The 18922-nt window shown below is 35.9% G+C and overlaps 2 protein-coding genes across 2 annotated transcripts in view; one reads left to right on the top strand and one right to left on the bottom strand.

The window, feature by feature from the left end:
- LOC134203947 (uncharacterized) overlaps positions 1-18922 on the bottom strand; it is a 356366-nt gene that overhangs the window by 76384 nt on the left and 261060 nt on the right. The window lies entirely within an intron of this gene.
- Positions 1-18922, top strand: part of LOC134203956 (uncharacterized) — a 190957-nt gene that overhangs the window by 64373 nt on the left and 107662 nt on the right. The gene's annotated exons all lie outside the window — the stretch shown is intronic.

Here is an 18922-nt window from a genome sequence, read left to right as displayed (position 1 = left end):
CGAGGAGAACGCAACGTAATATTCCATCCTTTGTCGGATCCCAGGATCCAGCCAGATATAAACTTTGGTCGCACCGAATGGATTACATCAGAATAATCCGAACGTCGTCCCCTTAATTAGCTTTTGAAAGGGTTCCGCGAAAAATCGGTAGTGCGACGGATTCCGTACGTCCTGGTCGTCAAACAACGCTGGTCACCTTACGAGCTTCGACGAGTTAACGAGAATCAGGTTTATTACGAGGAAAAGTTGGCGTTTTATTTTCAGTTTCACTATCCGCAACGCGGGCGAATCGAAAGAGTGAAAAATCCAGCCGCGTAGCAGCGAGCAACGCAACCAAGCAAACATGGATAATTGTAACAAATTGCCATGGTAATTGGTTTTGGGTGGAACAGCGCTCGTGGAGTGTTACGCAAAGCTCCGTTAATTCCGCCGGTGTGAGTTTCAATTTACTCCGCTAATTAGCTAACTAACAGTCGTTGTTAATCAGTGGAGTAGTCGATTTAAAACAATATTAATTGTCAAAATTTAGTTGTTAGGGGAACTGTTCCCATATTTCCTCATCCTCATTGGTTTCATCTCAACACCAATCTTGTCACTTACCTATTTTTGCTAACATTGCTTTGTTTTTGATGGGATGAACATAGGAGCAATGGGATGTGCTTCGACGTCCCGAAAATATGTGTTTTTTTTCTCATAAAATCATGTGATATATGAAATAAATAAAAAAGCTAGGAGAATAAAAACATTGGTTTTGAATCAAGCCAGAGAAATTGGTAATGGCAATGACAAACTTCTTTGAGAATTGATGTTTTTGAATGGAATTGGAATGCATTTAGGATAGAATACAAAAGGAAAAACGATAGTAAGTTGCGCATTTGGATGTCCAGTAATGGTAAGCAATGCAATGGGTTGGATATTGATTTGAATTTAGTCCTGGTTTAGATTGGATTTGGTCTGATTTCAAATAGCACTAAGTCTTGTATTGAATTTCAATTGGATATAGGTTGAATTTGTATTAGACGGTTCTCCATTGAAAGCCGAAAGGAATTGAATTTCGAATAAGATACAAATGCTTTATATTCGATTTGAACTGGAATTGAATCAATTTTATATCAGATTTGGTCACAGATTTGGATTCGGGTTGGTTTCTTACAAGCGTGGAGTTTGAATTGGATCGAATTTCAAATATTTGAATTGAAATGGGAATAAGATGGTTTTGAATTTGATTTGAATTTGGATTGAGTTTGAATTGAATGTGGAATGGAATTAGATTGAATTTGGATTGAAATTGTTTTGGGTTGAATTATATTTTGATTGCATTTGAATTGCATTTGGAGTCGATTTAGTTTGGAATTGAATTGGACGCTGGTTGCTATTGGATTGGATTGGATTTGAGTTAAATTTGATTTGGATTTATATTAGATTTGAATCCGCTTTAGTTTGAATTTGGTCTGATTTTGGATCGCATTTGGATTTGATTTCGTTTAGATTTGGATTTGGATTGAAATTAAATTGTTTGCATTTGAATTGATTTGGTATGGGATTCAACAGGGTGCTGATTGCTATTAGATTTGATTTGATTTAACTTAATATTGTATTTGAATTCGCTTTATTTTGGATCTCGATTCATTTTGGATTAGATTTGGATTGGATTTAGATTTGAATTTGTATTGAATTTGGATTGGATTTGAATTGGATTTGGACTGGATTAGGATGGAATTGGATTTGGTTTGGATTTGGATTGAATTTGGATTAGATTTGAATTGGATTTGAATTGGATTTAAAGTGGATCTAGATTGTATTTGGATTGGATTTGAATTGGAATTGGATTGGGTTTGGATTGGATTTAGATTTGATTTGGATTGGAACTGGATTGGATTTGAATTGGATTTGGATTGGATTTGGATTAGATTTGGATTGGATTTGGATTGGATTTGGATTGGATTTGGATTGGATTTGGATTGGATTTGGATTGGATTTGGATATGATTAGGATTGGATATGCATTGGATTTGGATTGGATATGCATTGGATTTGGATTGGATTTGGATTGGATTTGGATTGGATTTGGATTGGATTTGGATTGGATTTGAATTGGATTTGGATTGGATTTAGATTGAATTTGGATTGGATTTAGATTGAATTTGGATTGGATTTGGATTGGATTTGGATTGGATTTGGATTGGATTTGGATTGGATTTGGATTGGATTTGGATATGATTTGGATTGGATATGCATTGGATTTGGATTGGATTTGAATTGGACTTGGATTGGATTTGAATTGGATTTGGATTGGATTTGGATTGGATTTGAATTAGATTTGGATTGGATTTAGATTGAATTTGGATTGGATTTGGATATGATTTGGATTGGATTGGATTTGAATTGGATTTTGATATGATTTGGATTGATTTAGATTTGAATTTATATTGGATTTGGATTGGATTTCAATTGGATTTGAATTGGATTTGAACTGGATTTGGATTGAATTGGATTTGAATTTGGATTGGATTTGGATATGATTTGGATTGGATTTGAATTGGATTTGAATTGGTTTAGATTTGGTTTGTATTGGTTTGGATTGGATTTCAATTGGATTTGAATTGGATTTGGAATGGATTTGGATTGAATTGGATTTTGATTGAATTTGGATTGAATTTGGATTGGATTTGGATATGATTTGGATTGGATTGAATTTGAATTGGATTTGGATTGGATTTGGATATGATTTGGATTGGATTCAGATTTGAATTTGTATTGGATTTGGATTGGATTTGAATTGGAATTGGATTGGGTTTGGATTGGATTTAGATTTGATTTGGATTGGAACTGGATTGGATTTGAATTGGATTTGGATTGGATTTGGATTGGATTTGGATTGGATTTGGATTGGATTTGGATTGGATTTGGATTGGATTTGGATATGATTAGGATTGGATATGCATTGGATTTGGATTGGATATGCATTGGATTTGGATTGGATTTGAATTGGATTTGGATTGGATTTGGATTGGATTTGAATTGGATTTGGATTGGATTTAGATTGAATTTGGATTGGATTTAGATTGAATTTGGATTGGATTTGGATTGGTTTGGATTGGTTTGGATTGGTTTGGATTGGTTTGGATTGGTTTGGATTGGTTTGGATGTGATTTGGATTGGATATGCGTTGGTTTGGATTGGTTTGAATTGGACTTGGATTGGTTTGAATTGGTTTGGATTGGTTTGGATTGGTTTGAATTAGATTTGGATTTGGATTGGTTGGATTGAATTTGGATTGGTTTGGATATGATTTGGATTGGATTGGTTTGGTTGGATTTTGATATGGTTTGGATTGATTTGGATTTGGTTTATGTTGGTTTGGATTGGTTCAATTGGTTTGAATTGGTTTGGACTGGATTTGGATTGAATTGGTTTGAATTTGGATTGGTTTGGATATGATTTGGATTGGTTTGAATTGTTTTGGATTTGGTTTGTATTGGTTTGGATTGGTTTCAGTTGGTTTGAATTGGATTTGGAATGGATTTGGATTGAATTGGATTTTGATTGAATTTGGATTGGATTTGGATATGATTTGGATTGGATTGAATTTGAATTGGATTTGGATTGGATTTGGATATGATTTGGATTGGATTCAGATTTGAATTTGTATTGGATTTGGATTGGATTTCAATTGGATTTGAATTGGATTTGGACTGAAATTGGATTGCATTGGATTTGGTTTGGATTTGGATTGGATTTGGATTGGATTTAGATTTGAATTTGTATTGGATTTGGATTGGATTTCAATTGGATTTGAATTGGATTTGAATTGGATTTGGACTGGATTTAGATTGAATTGGATTTGGATTGGATTTGGATTGGATTTAGATAGAATTTGGATTGGATTTAGATTGAATTTGGATTGGATTTGGATTGGATTTGGATTGGATTTGGATTGGATTTGGATTGGATTTGGATTGGATTTGGATTGGATTTGGATATGATTTGGATTGGATATGCATTGGATTTGGATTGGATTTGAATTGGACTTGGATTGGATTGGATTGGTTTGGATTGGTTTGGATGGGTTTGGATTAGATTTGGATTGGTTTAGATTGAATTTGGATTGGTTTGGATATGATTTGGATTGGATTGGTTTGGTTGGTTTTGATGTGATTTGGATTGATTTAGATTTGGTTATGTTGGTTTGGATTTCAATTGGATTTGAATTGGATTTGGACTGGATTTGGATTGAATTGGATTTGAATTTGGATTGGATTTGGATATGATTTGGATTGGATTTGAATTGGATTTGAATTGGATTTAGATTTGAATTTGTATTGGATTTGGATTGGATTTCAATTGGATTTGAATTGGATTTGGAATGGATTTGGATTGAATTGGATTTTGATTGAATTTGGATTGAATTTGGATTGGATTTGGATATGATTTGGATTGGATTGAATTTGAATTGGATTTGGATTGGATTTGGATATGATTTGGATTGGATTCAGATTTGAATTTGTATTGGATTTGGATTGGATTTGAATTGGAATTGGATTGGGTTTGGATTGGATTTAGATTTGATTTGGATTGGAACTGGATTGGATTTGAATTGGATTTGGATTGGATTTGGATTGGATTTGGATTGGATTTGGTTGGTTTGGATTGGTTTGGATTGGTTTGGATTGGTTTGGATTGGTTTGGTTGGTTTGGATTGGTTTGGATTGGTTTGGATATGATTGGGATTGGATGTGCATTTGATTTGGATTGGATATGCATTGGTTTGGATTGGTTTGGTTGGTTTGGATTGGTTGGATTGGTTTGGATTGGTTTGGATTGGTTTGGATTGGTTTAGATTGGTTTGGATTGGTTTGGATTGGTTGGATTGGTTTGGATTGGTTTGGATTGGTTTGGATTGGTTGGATTGGTTTGGTTGGTTTGGATATGGTTTGGATTGGATATGCATTGGTTTGGATTGGTTTGAATTGGACTTGGATTGGTTTGAATTGGTTTGGATTGGTTTGGATTGGTTTGGTTGGTTTGGATTGGTTTGGATTGGTTTGGATTGGTTTAGATTGGTTTGGATTGGTTTGGATTGGTTTGGTTGGTTTGGATTGGTTTGGTTGGTTTGGATTGGTTTGGATTGGTTTGGATATGATTTGGATTGGATATGCATTGGTTTGGATTGGTTTGGTTGGACTTGGATTGGTTTGGATTGGTTTGGATTGGTTTGGATTGGTTTGGATTAGATTTGGATTGGTTGGATTGGTTTGGATTGGATTTGGATATGATTTGGATTGGATTGGTTTGGTTGGTTTTGATGTGATTTGGATTGGTTTGGATTTGGTTTATGTTGGTTTGGATTGGTTTCAGTTGGTTTGAATTGGTTTGGACTGGTTTGGATTGAATTGGTTTGAATTGGATTGGATTTGGATATGATTTGGATTGGATTTGAATTGGATTTAGATTTGAATTTGTATTGGATTTGGATTGGATTTCAATTGGATTTGAATTGGATTTGGAATGGATTTGGATTGAATTGGATTTTGATTGAATTTGGATTGGATTTGGATATGATTTGGATTGGATTGAATTTGAATTGGATTTGGATTGGATTTGGATATGATTTGGATTGGATTCAGATTTGAATTTGTATTGGATTTGGATTGGATTTCAATTGGATTTGAATTGGATTTGGACTGGAATTGGATTGCATTGGATTTGGTTTGGATTTGGATTGGATTTGGATTGGATTTAGATTTGAATTTGTATTGGATTTGGATTGGATTTCAATTGGATTTGAATTGGATTTGAATTGGATTTGAATTGGATTTGGACTGGATTTAGATTGAATTGGATTTGGATTGGATTTGGATTGGATTTGAATTGGGTTTGAATTGAATTTAGATTGAATTTGGATTGGATTTGGATATGATTTGGATTGGATTGAATTTGAAATGGATTTGGATTGGATTTAGATTTGAATTTGTATTGGATTTGGATTGGATTTCAATTGGATTTGAATTGGATTTGGACTGGATTTGGATTGAATTGGATTTGGTTTGGATTTGGATTGTATTTGGATTGGATTTGAATTGGATTTGGATTGGATTTGGATTGGACTTGGATTGGATTTAGATTGGATTTGGATTGGAATTGGATTGGATTTGGATATGATTTGGATTGGATTTGGATTGAATTTGGATTGGATTTGGATTTGGATTTGGATTGGATTGGGATATGATTTGGATTGGATTTGGATTGAATTTGGATTGGATTTGGATTTGGATTTGGATTGGATTTGGATTGGATTTGGATTGGATTTCGATTGGATTTGGATTGGATTTCAATTGGATTTGAATTGGATTTGGACTGGATTTGGATTGAATTGGATTGAATTGGATTTGGTTTGGATTTGGATTCGATTTGGATTGGATTAGGAATGGGTTTGGAATTTTGATTGGATTTGGATTTGATTTGGATAGGATTTGAATTGGATTTGGATTCGATTTGGATTGGATTTGGATATGATTTGGATTGAATTTGGATCGGATTTGGATTGTATTTGGATCAGCTTTGGATTGGATTTTGATTGGATTTGGATTGGATATGGATTGGATTTGGATTGGATTGGCTTTGGATTGGATGTGTATTGGATTTGGATTGAATTTGGATTGGTTTTGGATTGGATTAGGATTGGATTTGGATTAGTTTTGGAATGGATTTGTTTTTGATCGAATTTGGAATGGATTTGGATTGGATTTGAATCGGATTTGGATTGGATTGTGATTGGATTGGATGTGGATTGGATTTGGATTGGATTTGGATTGGATTTGGATTTGATTTGGATTGAATTTGAATTGGATTGGATTTGGATAGGAGTTAGATTGAATTTGGATTGGATTTGGATATGATTTGGATTGGATTTGGATATGATTTGGATTGGATTGGATTTGAATTGGATTTGGATATGCTTTGGATTGGATTTAGATTTAAATTTGTATTGGATTTGGATTGGATTTCAATTGGATTTGAATTGGATTTGGACTGGATTTGATTAGGATGGAATTGGATTTGGTTTGGATTTGGATTGAATTAGGATGGAATTAGGATGGAATTGGATTTGGATGGAATTGGTTTTGGTTTGGATTTGGATTGGATTTGGATTGGATTTGGATTAGATTTGAATTGGATTTGAATTGGATTTAAAGTGGATCTAGATTGTATTTGGATTGGATTTGAATTGGAATTGGATTGAGTTTGGATTGGATTTAGATTTGATTTGGATTGGAATTGGATTGGATTTGAATTGGATTTGGATTGGATTTGGATTGGATTTGGATTGGATTTGGATTGGATTTGGATTAGATTTGGATTGGATTTGGATTGGATTTGGATTGGATTTGGATTGGATTTGGATTGGATTTGGATTGGATTGGATTTGGATTGGATTGGATTGGTTTGGATTGGTTTGGATTGGTTTGGATTGGTTTGGATTGGTTTGGATTGGTTTGGATTGGTTTGGATTGGTTTGGATTGGTTTGGATTGGTTTGGATTGGTTTGGATTGGTTTGGATTGGTTTGGATTGGTTTGGATTGGTTTGGATTGGTTTGGATATGGTTTGTATTGGATATGCATTGGATTTGGATTGGATTTGGATTGGATTTGGATTGGATTTGGATTGGATTTGGATTGGATTTGGATTGGATTTGAATTAGATTTGGATTGGATTTAGATTGAATTTGGATTGGATTTGGATATGATTTGGATTGGATTGGATTTGAATTGGATTTTGATATGATTTGGATTGATTTAGATTTGAATTTGTATTGGATTTGGATTGGATTTCAATTGGATTTGAATTGGATTTGGACTGGATTTGGATTGAATTGGATTTGAATTTGGATTGGATTTGGATATGATTTGGATTGGATTTGAATTGGATTTGGATTGGATTTAGATTTAAATTTGTATTGGATTGGATTGGATTTCAATTGGATTTGAATTGGATTTGGACTGGATTTTGATTGAATTGGATTTTGATTGAAATTAGATTGAATTTGGATTGGATTTGGATATGATTTGGATTGGATTTAGATTTGAATTTGTATTGGATTTGGATTGGATTTCAATTGGATTTGAATTGGATTTGGACTGGATTTGGATTGAATTGGATTTGGTTTGGATTTGGATTGGATTTGGATTGGATTTAGATTTGAATTTGTATTGGATTTGGATTGGATTTCGATTGGATTTGAATTGGATTTGAATTGGATTTGGACTGGATTTGGATTGAATTGGATTTGGATTGGATTTGGATTGGATTTGGATTGGATTTGAAATGGATTTGAATTGAATTTATATTGAATTTGGATTGGATTTGGATATGATTTGGATTGGATTGAATTTGAATTGGATTTGGATTGGATTTGGATTGGATTTAGATTTGAATTTGTATTGGATTTGGATTGGATTTCAATTGGATTTGAATTGGATTTGGACTGGATTTGGATTGAATTGGATTTGGTTTGGATTTGGATTGTATTTGGATTGGATTTGAATATGATTTGGATTGGATTTGGAATGGATTTGAATTGGATTTGGATTGGATTTGGATTGGATTTGGATTGGATTTGGATTGGATTTGGATTGGATTTGAATTAGATTTGGATTGGATTTAGATTGAATTTGGATTGGATTTGGAAATGATTTGGATTGGATTGAATTTGAATTGGATTTGGATTGGATTTGGATTGGATTTAGATTTGAATTTGTATTGGATTTGGATTGGATTTCAATTGGATTTGAATTGGATTTGGACTGAATTTGGATTGAATTGGATTTGGTTTGGATTTGGATTGGATTTGAATATGATTTGGATTGGATTTGGAATGGATTTGGATTTGGATTGGACTTGGATTGGATTTAGATTGGATTTGGATTGGAATTGGATTGGATTTGAATTGGATTGGATTGGGATATGATTTGGATTGGATTTGGATTGAATTTGGATTGGATTTGGATTTGGATTGGATTTGGATTGGATTAGGATTGGATTTGGATTGGATTTGGATTGGATTTCGATTGGATTTGGATTGGATTTGGATTGGATTTCAATTGGATTTGAATTGGATTTGGACTGGATTTGGATTGAATTGGATTGAATTGGATTTGGTTTGGATTTGGATTGGATTTGGATTGGATTAGGAATGGGTTTGGAATTTGGATTGGATTTGGATTTGATTTGGATAGGATTTGAATTGGATTTGGATTGGATTTGGATTGAATTTGGATCGGATTTGGATCGGATTTGGATTGTATTTGGATCAGTTTTGGATTGGACTTGGATTGGATTTAGATTGCATTTGGATAGGAATTGGATTGGATTTGGATTGGATTTGCATTGGTTTGGATATGACTTGGATTGGGTTAGGATTGAATTTGGATTGGATTTGGTTTGGATTGGTTTGGATTGGATTTGGATTGGTTTAGATTGGATTCGGATTGAATTTGGATTGGTTTGGATTGGTTTGGATTGGTTTGGATTGGTTCAATTGGATTTGAATTGATTTGGACTGGATTTGGATTGAATTGGATTGAATTGGATTTGGTTTGGATTTGGATTGGATTTGGATTGGATTAGGAATGGGTTTGGAATTTGGATTGGATTTGGATTTGATTTGGATAGGATTTGAATTGGTTTTGGATTGGATTAGGATTGGATTTGGATTAGATTTGGAATGGATTTGTTTTTGATCGAATTTGGAATGGATTTGGATTGGATTTGAATCGGATTTGGATTGGATTGTGATTGGATTTTGATGGGATTTGGATTGGTTTTAGATTTGATTTGGATTGGATTTGATTTGGATAGGATTTGAATTGGATTTGGATTGGATTTGGATCGGATTTGGATTGTATTTGGATCAGTTTTGGATTGGACTTGGATTGGATTTAGATTGCATTTGGATAGGAATTGGATTGGATTTGAATTGGATTTGGATTGGATTTGGATATGATTTGGATTGGATTTGGATTGAATTTGGATTGGATTTGGATTTGGATTGGATTTGGATTGGATTTGGATTGGATTTAGATTGGATTCGGATTGAATTTGGATTGGATTTGGATTGGATTTGGATTGGATTTCAATTGGATTTGAATTGGATTTGGACTGGATTTGGATTGAATTGGATTGAATTGGATTTGGTTTGGATTTGGATTGGATTTGGATTGGATTAGGAATGGATTTGGATTGGATTTGGATTGGATTTGGATTGGATTTGGATTGGTTTTGGATTGGATTTGGATTGGATTTGGATTAGATTTGGAATGGATTTGTTTTTGATTGCATTTGGAATGGATTTGGATTGGATTTGAATCGGGTATGGATTGGATTGTGATTGGATTTTGATGGGATTTGGATTGGTTTTAGATATGATTAGGATTGGATTAAATTGGATTTGGGCTGGATTTGGATTTGGATTGGTTTTGGATTGGATGTGGTTTGGATTTGGATTGAATTTGGATTGGTTTTAGATTCGATTTGGATTGGTTTCGGATTTGAATGGATTTGAATTTAATTTGGATTGAATTTGGATTCGATTTGGATTCGATTTGGATTGGTGTTGGTTTGAATTTGGATTGGATTAAATTGAATTTGGGCTAGTTTGGGATCAATTTGGAATGGATTTGGATTTAATTTGATTGGATTTGGATTGGAATTGTTTTTCTATTGAATATGGTTTAGATTTGGAATTAATTGATTTTGGTTGAACTTGTGATGGATTTGGGTTTGATTTGAATCTGATTTGGAATGAATTTGGAGTGGATTTGGATTAGATTTGTTTCTGGATTAAATTTTGACTGGATTTGGATTGGATTTGGGTTGGCTTTGGATTGGATGTGGATTAGATTTGTATTGAATTTGGATTGGATTTGGATTCGATTTGGATTGGCTTTAGTTTGAATTTGGATTGGGTTTGGATTGGTTTTGGATTGGATGTGGATTGGATTTGGATTGAATTTGGATTGGATTTGGATTCGATTTGGATTGGTTTTGGATTGAATTTGGATTGGATTTGAGTTTGATTTGGTTTGGATTTAGATTGGTTTGGGATTGAATGTGGATTGGAAGTGGATTGGTTTTGGATTGGATTTGGATTGGATTTGGATCGGATTTGGATTGTATTTGGATCGGATTAGGATTGAATTTGGATTGGTTTTTGGATTGGATTTGGATTAGATTTGGGATGGTTTTGTTTTTGATCGAATTTGGAATGGATTTGAATCGGAATTGTGATTGGATTTTAATGATATTTGGATTGGTTTTAGATTTGATTTGGATTGGATTAAATTGTATTTGGGCTGGATTTGGATTTGGATTGGTTTTGGATTGGATGTGGATTAGATTTGGATTCGATTTGGATTGGCTTTAGTTTAAATTTGGATTGGATGTGGATTGGATTTGGATTGAATTAGCAGTTGATTTGGATTCGATTTTGATTCGATTTGGATTGGTTTTGGATTGAATTTGGATTGAATATGGGTTTGATTTGGTTTGGATTTAGATTGGTTTTGAATTGGATATGGATTGGTTTTGGATTCGATTTGGATTGGATTTGGATTGGATTTGGATTGGTTTCGAATTGGATTGGATTTGGATTCCATTTGGTTTGAATTTGGATTGGTTTTGGTTTGAATTTGGATTGGATTTGGAATTGATTTGGATTGGTTTTGGATTCGATTTGGATTGGATTTGGAATTTGGATTGGATTTGGATTTGATTTGAATTGGATTTGGATTCGCTTTGGATTGGATTTGGATTAGATTTGGATTGGATTTGGATTGGATGTGGATTGGATTAGGATTCGATTTGGATTGGATTTGGATTGGGTTTGAAATTTGGATTTTGATTTGGAAAGCATTTTGATTGGATTTGGATTCGAATTGGATTGGATCTGGATTGGATTTGGATTGGATTTTGATCGGATTTGGATTGTATTTGGATTAAATTTGGATTGGATTTGGATTGGATATGGATTGGCTTTGGATTGGATGTGGATTGGATTTGGATTGAAGTTGGATTGGTTTTGAATTCGAATTGGATTGGATTGGGTTTGAAATGTGGATTGAATTTGTATTTGATTTGGATTTGATTTGGATTCGACTTGGATTGAATTTAGATTGATTTTGGATTGAATATGGATTGGATTTGTATTTGGATTGGATTTGGATTGAATATGGATTGGATTTGGATTGGTTTTGGATTGAATTTGGATTGGATTTGGGTTGAATTTGGATTTGATTTGGATTGGTTAAAGAAGTTAAGCTAAGCGTTATGAAATCTGCTGAAATCACATTCATGGTGCAGCATAAACAGACATGTTTTTCTTCATCTCTTCTACAAACTGCTAAACCGAGATTCCTTTGTCTAGGTAAATATTATTTTTTGTTCAAACAGCGAAATTTCCGTCATATATCCATTGATCAATGACAAGCTTCGTCAAAAGCTTCGCTTTCAAAGACATCGCTGTGCCGCCGCCTCAGCTAATTTTAAAATATTTATCTTTCCCCGTGTAGTCCCCCGATCTCCGACAAAGCTCTCTCTCCATAAAGCTTGTTAGGGCCAAGTGCCCCATCCAGTGTTGATGTCAATTACATTTGAGTTTGCTTTTCCAGTACCTACTGGAAGACGGGGTCGTCCTCGCGTCTGCCAACCTGACGAGTGTGCAAAAACGGGGAAGAAAAACTTTTTCTCGTCTGGCGTCGCTCTTTTCGGCTATTTCATGGGGGAGTGAAATGGAAGTTTAATGGAACGCTTTCCCGAGGAGACTTTGTAGTGAGAAATGAGGGTTTGATAACTTGGTTTACTTAGGTGCTTAATTGAAGAGTTAGTAGATTTATATTTATATAGCTTGAAAGTTTTATTAAAAATGTTTTCATTCCATTTATATGAACGCTAATGTTTGTTCATGTACGTCGAACGGGAATACGTTTGTTTATTGTAGCCATCGGAATTAAAATTAATTCTGATTTGTCGATATTCCCCCTACTTGCAAATATTGAACTTTTCTCCCCTTTCAGCTGCTGAATTCGCCCGCCGTTAACGATGACGGTGACGATTTGAGAAGTTGAAAATCGAACTGTCGCCATACCAGTCAGTCGACCTTTGTGTCATCCGTCAATCAAACGGAGCGGAATGAAAGGGACTTCACTTGATGGCTTTTTGTGCAATCAAGTGGCCAAAGTTGAAAGAAGAAACGAAGAAATTGACCAATGGTCATCGGTGCGTGCCTCTCTGCTGGTCCAGCGCACTGCATTAGCCCACCCAGTCGTAAGCATTGCGTAAATTGATAGTCGGTGCTCGATTGTTGGAATTATACACGCGTTATAATGCGGCCAGCCTTGCGTGCATGCTTGCTTGCCACGCGATCAGACTGTTTTTGATTCACGTAATTTTCATTTACATTTACTTTTATTAGGTAACAGCGTGCACATAGCTACGCTAATATTGATTAAATCCTTGCAAATGTTGGCTTGACTTTTCGTGGAATGTGGAATTTTAACTAAATTATTATATGCTCATGACCAGAAGATTTTTGTGCCTTTTAGAATCAAGTGGTGGAACAAATGAAAAATTACTAACCCGTCTTATGACAAGGGTTGATAGGCAATTATCATAACAAGAAATAGTACATCGTTGTATACAACGACAAAGGCAGGCCTAGCGATGATTTTCCATTTGAGTACTGAGTAAAAGGCACACCGATACTGAAAAGCGAGCTTTTGAATCATAAGAGTTCACTCACTGTTTAACCAGGATCAAAGAAAATATCAGCTTCCATCGTTTTATCATCATTCTTCGGATGGATGTTCTGCACGGTTTATTTATCTTGATGAATGGTGAGAACATTGAGTCTTGGTTTTCAAGTGGACGATGTCTGAACAGCAATCACATCAAAAGAGACCACAAGCCTCCAATAGGATGTTCCTACTCAGCGCATATTACTACAACCCTACAAAACGCTTCAAATGCTGGGTCGTTCAAATACTGGGTCGATGTTATTTTTGACGAGACATAGACGAATGATAACTGAATGCTAGACTATATATCTAGAGTAACGAAAACTTTGCAGTCATTTGATCGTGTAGCGTCAAAATATTACGACGGGATGACGACACAATCAAAATATGTAATTTTGATTGAATTTAGTGTTAACTGACAAGTATTTAACGATAAAAATGAGTAATAAATAACAGCATTGACCGATGAAAACACATGAAAGTTGCTGTTATCGACCGGCCCTTTGTGCAACTGTCGGATTGATCGTACTGCAAAATCTTTCTGTTTGGTGCTTTTCTGTTCGCAAAACATTTTGATTGCATACAATTAGGAATAAATTGTAAGGTAATCCGTATTGGTGCAAAAATGTAAGCAATTTCACTCGGTTATCTGCTTCTCCAGTAATGGCACATGTCTTGATATGCATCTATACGGCAATTCAATGTGGTTTAGTGCAATGCCAATGTTGTCAAGTGGACCAATGCAGAAGGCAAAAGACGATCAAACAAATCGAAAGGTTACGTCTGTCAATAGGAAATCAGCTGTGAAAACATGGCTGTATGCTTGCTTACAAACTGCATGGTTATCTTCTGTATACACATTTTCTCAGATTGGGGGGAAATGATGTAGTAAGCAGTCTTTTATGTACAGAAAAGGATGTATTCATATTCATTTTGATCAGAATAAAAGCACACTAAAAATAAAGTCAGAAATTTCTCGGATTTCCCAGCAGCAGAACTGTTCAGATAAGGGTTGAGTAAAGTTAAAATTTAGAGCAATGTTGATTTAAACAAAAGTTTAGAAATAATAATATGGTACAAGTTTATCGTTAATTCTGTTTTGAGGTCTGTCCCTGAAATTGTTGAACATTTGCTTATTTGCTTATTTTATTAACTTTTCTGACTCATTGTGGCCCTAATGAAAATTAAAAATTTTGACAAGGAACAACAAAGAAAACTTTTGGTGATAGCAGGGACTATGACCAAGGACTTGACGTTCCCTCTCCAGGCCAACTGCGAGTTGTGGTGCCTGGCTAAGATGTGGTGGAGTTCGACAGTGGGCTCTGTTGAATTTCTATAAAAAGCTGGATATATCCTCAAACCTCAAAACATATATTCTCCCCTCGGATATGTTATCTTGCCGCGATGGGTGGGCTTAAGCCATTAGCACTGATATGGCAACCAAAGACATATCCTGTCGTGGTGGTATCACATGTTGACTATTTTTGTTTGGTGCTGCGTCACATATCTGGCATTGACGCACTGATTTAACGCATGTGCATGTGATCCAACGGGCATCGCGCCTTTTTTTGACGTAGGACTACGTCTGTCTTTTCTATATTGGGGTACACTTTACGATTGCGGAAATTGGGGACCGTCACGAAAATATGATAGACTTTAAACTTTAATATCTCAGCCGTTTCTCGATGGATTTTCAATTTTTTTGGACCATTCGATCAAGGATGAGTCAACGCTTCTTTGAGTTGATATGAAAATAATAATTTTTAGCTATTAATTATCGATAATTGATAAAAAGTTTAGAAATAGGTAAACCAACCAGTCACGTACATGCATCACTAGCACAGACATCAAAAATAAACCACTTGCGGGTTTGGATCTAATCCTCAAGTTGAACAAGATTTCACGCAGAGCGGACGCATCAAAGCGATCGCAGCGGAGAGTACACAGCATCACGGAGGCGCTGGTAACATTTTCAACCGAAATCCATCGCTTTGGTTGTGGCTCTCGGTGTGTTGCTGCAGATCATTGAACCTCAACGAACCAGCATTTCATATAAAGAAAGGGTTGACTATAAAAATAGCACTGTTCCGATCCCGCGCCATCAGTGGCGATGCGGAAAATTGATTACAAATTGTGGTGTCAGTTAGTTGTTGGAAAGGCGCATTGGGAAAGAAAATTGGTTTTTCTCAGAACTAGCATTTCTGAACAGAAAGATTTAATTGCATAAATGGACTATTTCGGTGGCATCGGCATTTGGCGTGGAAGCTTGGTTTCTATTAGTGATTCCATTCATTCTAATTTAAGGGCTTAATTTATAGAATACAAGAAAGCTGCTTTCCGGCGCGCGATCCGTTTTGATCGGGATTTCGCAAAGAGCGGATTAACCATTTATAAGACAGTGGCAACTATATTGCCACCAACAAATTATATGTTTCTCTGTTTATTAACCAGAGCTCTACTTATTATTTCCCATGTAGTGGCTTTATTTGCTACCCAGTAAGCCCCAGATGAATTTTAGCCATAAAAAATTAAATGTCAATTTGAGAAAGATTTTTTTACGAACAGATCGTAAGTTTCGAGTGGAAGAAGGATTTTCAGTTATAATTCGTTGCAAAATGACGACAAAGATATACTTTTTCTATTGGTAATAATTATTTTGAATCTCATGTGTAAGATTATGACGTGATTAGCGTGAAAAATGCTTTGAGTTTCTTGTATATTTGGTTTTTAGATTTTTGACGAAATTGCTTGGGAAAATAAAAAAGAATCACTTATAATGCATTTTCCAACTAGGACTCTTCGCATAAAAATGTAAAGTGCCTTGTTTTAATTTGTATAACGTAAAACATATTTTTTTAAATTTTTTATTTATTTTTATTGTTGTTGCCTTTTGTCCCGCTTGCAAGGCAGGGCAAATAACATTCTCCGCACGGCGTTGTCTGCGGAATCCCGATCAAAATAACTCGCGCGCGTCGGAAAGCAGCTCTCTTATATCTAATAAAGAAATTCCGTTAGCCCCGCCCTTTCATTATTCGTTATGAGTGCGCATTATATTTTCACCCATATCAGATCACAAAGGGGCGGGGCTAACGGGCTTAATTTATTGAATACAAGAAAGCGGCTTTCCGGCGCGCGCGAGCCATTTTGATTGGGATACCGCAAAGAGCGGTTCGACATTCGATGCAGCGGAGCGAACACAGCAGCACAAAGGCGTGAGTGGCAGTAGCAATGCGAAAAATTTATTCCAAATGGTGGAGGCTTAGCGAAAAATCATCGAGTGGCGGTGGGACAATTTCTACGCAAGGTGCCGACAAGCGTTTGGCATGGCAGTTTGTTATTGGAAAAGCGCATTGGGAAAAGAAAATTGGTTGGACCAAATTTTATGGAAAGAAAGAGTTAATTGCGAAAATGGACTGTTTCGGTGGCATCGGGTTCAGCGTGGTAGCTTGGTTGCTGTTATTGATTCCATCCATTCAAATTTATTGCATCATTTCCCTCCGACGCGCTATCAAATTCCCTAGTTACGATTGAGTCTTGCACTTTGAAGAAAGATTATTTCGGATAGTCGGATCAACCTTCTTTTGTATAAAATGATGGATTTTGTATAAAATCGCCAAAGACGCCATCTCAGCGTAAACTATCTACAGCAACCACCCATCGGCGAACATCACTCGGACAGACAGATGCCAAGAGATAATGTTTTGTAATATGGAGAAACTTTCTCTTGAGTCAAATTGCTTTTGTTATTCTTCGCAACAATACGCATCTTAGATAACCAACAGCTCATAACCAAATTCAGAATCTTGCGAGAAAATTTCATAGGATTCTTAGAATTTGCCATTTTCCGAAAGATCCGTTGTCTGCCGAGTCCCGATCAAAATGGCTCGCGCGCGCCGGAAAGCAGCTTTCTCGGTGATTTTTCGCAAAGCCGCCATCATTTGGAATAAATTTTTAGCATTGCCACTGGTGTTACCCATGTCTTCGTGCTGCTGTGTTCGGAGCGGAGCGCTGCATCAAATTTTGTTCAACCGTGGCTGTCTTGCCAGAAAATTTCACTTTCCGCCGATGACAGCCAAATCGATGAAGACGCCAATAGCTCTTCTTGGATAAATAGTTTAAGTCCTGAAAAGAGCTATGTGTGATTAATTCTTTAAGTTCTCCTCTCCTCGCGGGGGAAAACCGCGTTTGGTTTCGTGCCACTTCTGATTCTGCTTACTTCTTCTTTATTTCGGACATTTTTGAGGATGGTGTCGTATAGGATTGTGATATCCTCCACTGAAAGCCAGTCGAGTAGCTTCAGCGGCGATGCGTCATGTTAATTCCATGGTTAGAGACTCGAAGTCCATACAACTGGGTGCTACTATTTGGCTTCTTGATTCAGTTACCTCCCAGCAGTTTGCTCAATGTTAATAAAGAGACACAAATTATGATGGCAAATACCATCAATTTCGTATAGTTACGTAGTCCTACGTCACCTTTGCGTACAACCCGATTGGGCTGCACCTTTGAGTTTTTTTACAAGGAAGAATGCATTTACACACTAACCCAGCACACGTGCATTGTAGTTGCCAAACTACCACACGGAAATGTACTGGAGTGTCGGACTCGACGTACCGGTAATACCGACTAAACTCCCTTGGGCTCCGCCATCGTTTCCCCCAGGAACTACCTCCCAGTACTACTTCTGGGGGAAAACGGACATCGTGTCTTGGAGCCTTAAATGGTAGTGTAGTCAGGCAGAGGCCTTTTTCATCAGTAATAATGATGTGAGTTCTCTTCTTTTCGGCAATACTTTTCTGATGCGTTCCCTGTGACGCTGAGTCGTAGCCACGCCTACATTTAGCTAGCTAGGCATTTATTGAAAACCATGTATTCAAAACATTCGTAGGGAATCGACTGCTGGATTCACTGAGTAGAAGTTTTTCAAAATTAGTAACGTGATGTCAGTTTTATTTTGTTATGCCTCACTTCGAAGAGGAATAATAAAAAAATATCACACATTATAATGATGGTATATGAACAATCTCATAACGGTTCATTCTCGATAATTTTAACTAATAGATAGGGAATAGGCGTGATGAAGCTTTACTTTGCCACCGAAAAGTGAATCCTATAGCTGACCTTGATTAGA

The sequence above is a fragment of the Armigeres subalbatus genome, chromosome 1, assembly GCF_024139115.2.
Source record: "Armigeres subalbatus isolate Guangzhou_Male chromosome 1, GZ_Asu_2, whole genome shotgun sequence".
Classification (NCBI taxonomy): Eukaryota; Metazoa; Arthropoda; class Insecta; order Diptera; family Culicidae; genus Armigeres; species Armigeres subalbatus.
The sequence above is the reverse complement of the archived record's forward strand: the minus strand, read 5'-3'. Positions and strand labels throughout refer to the sequence as shown.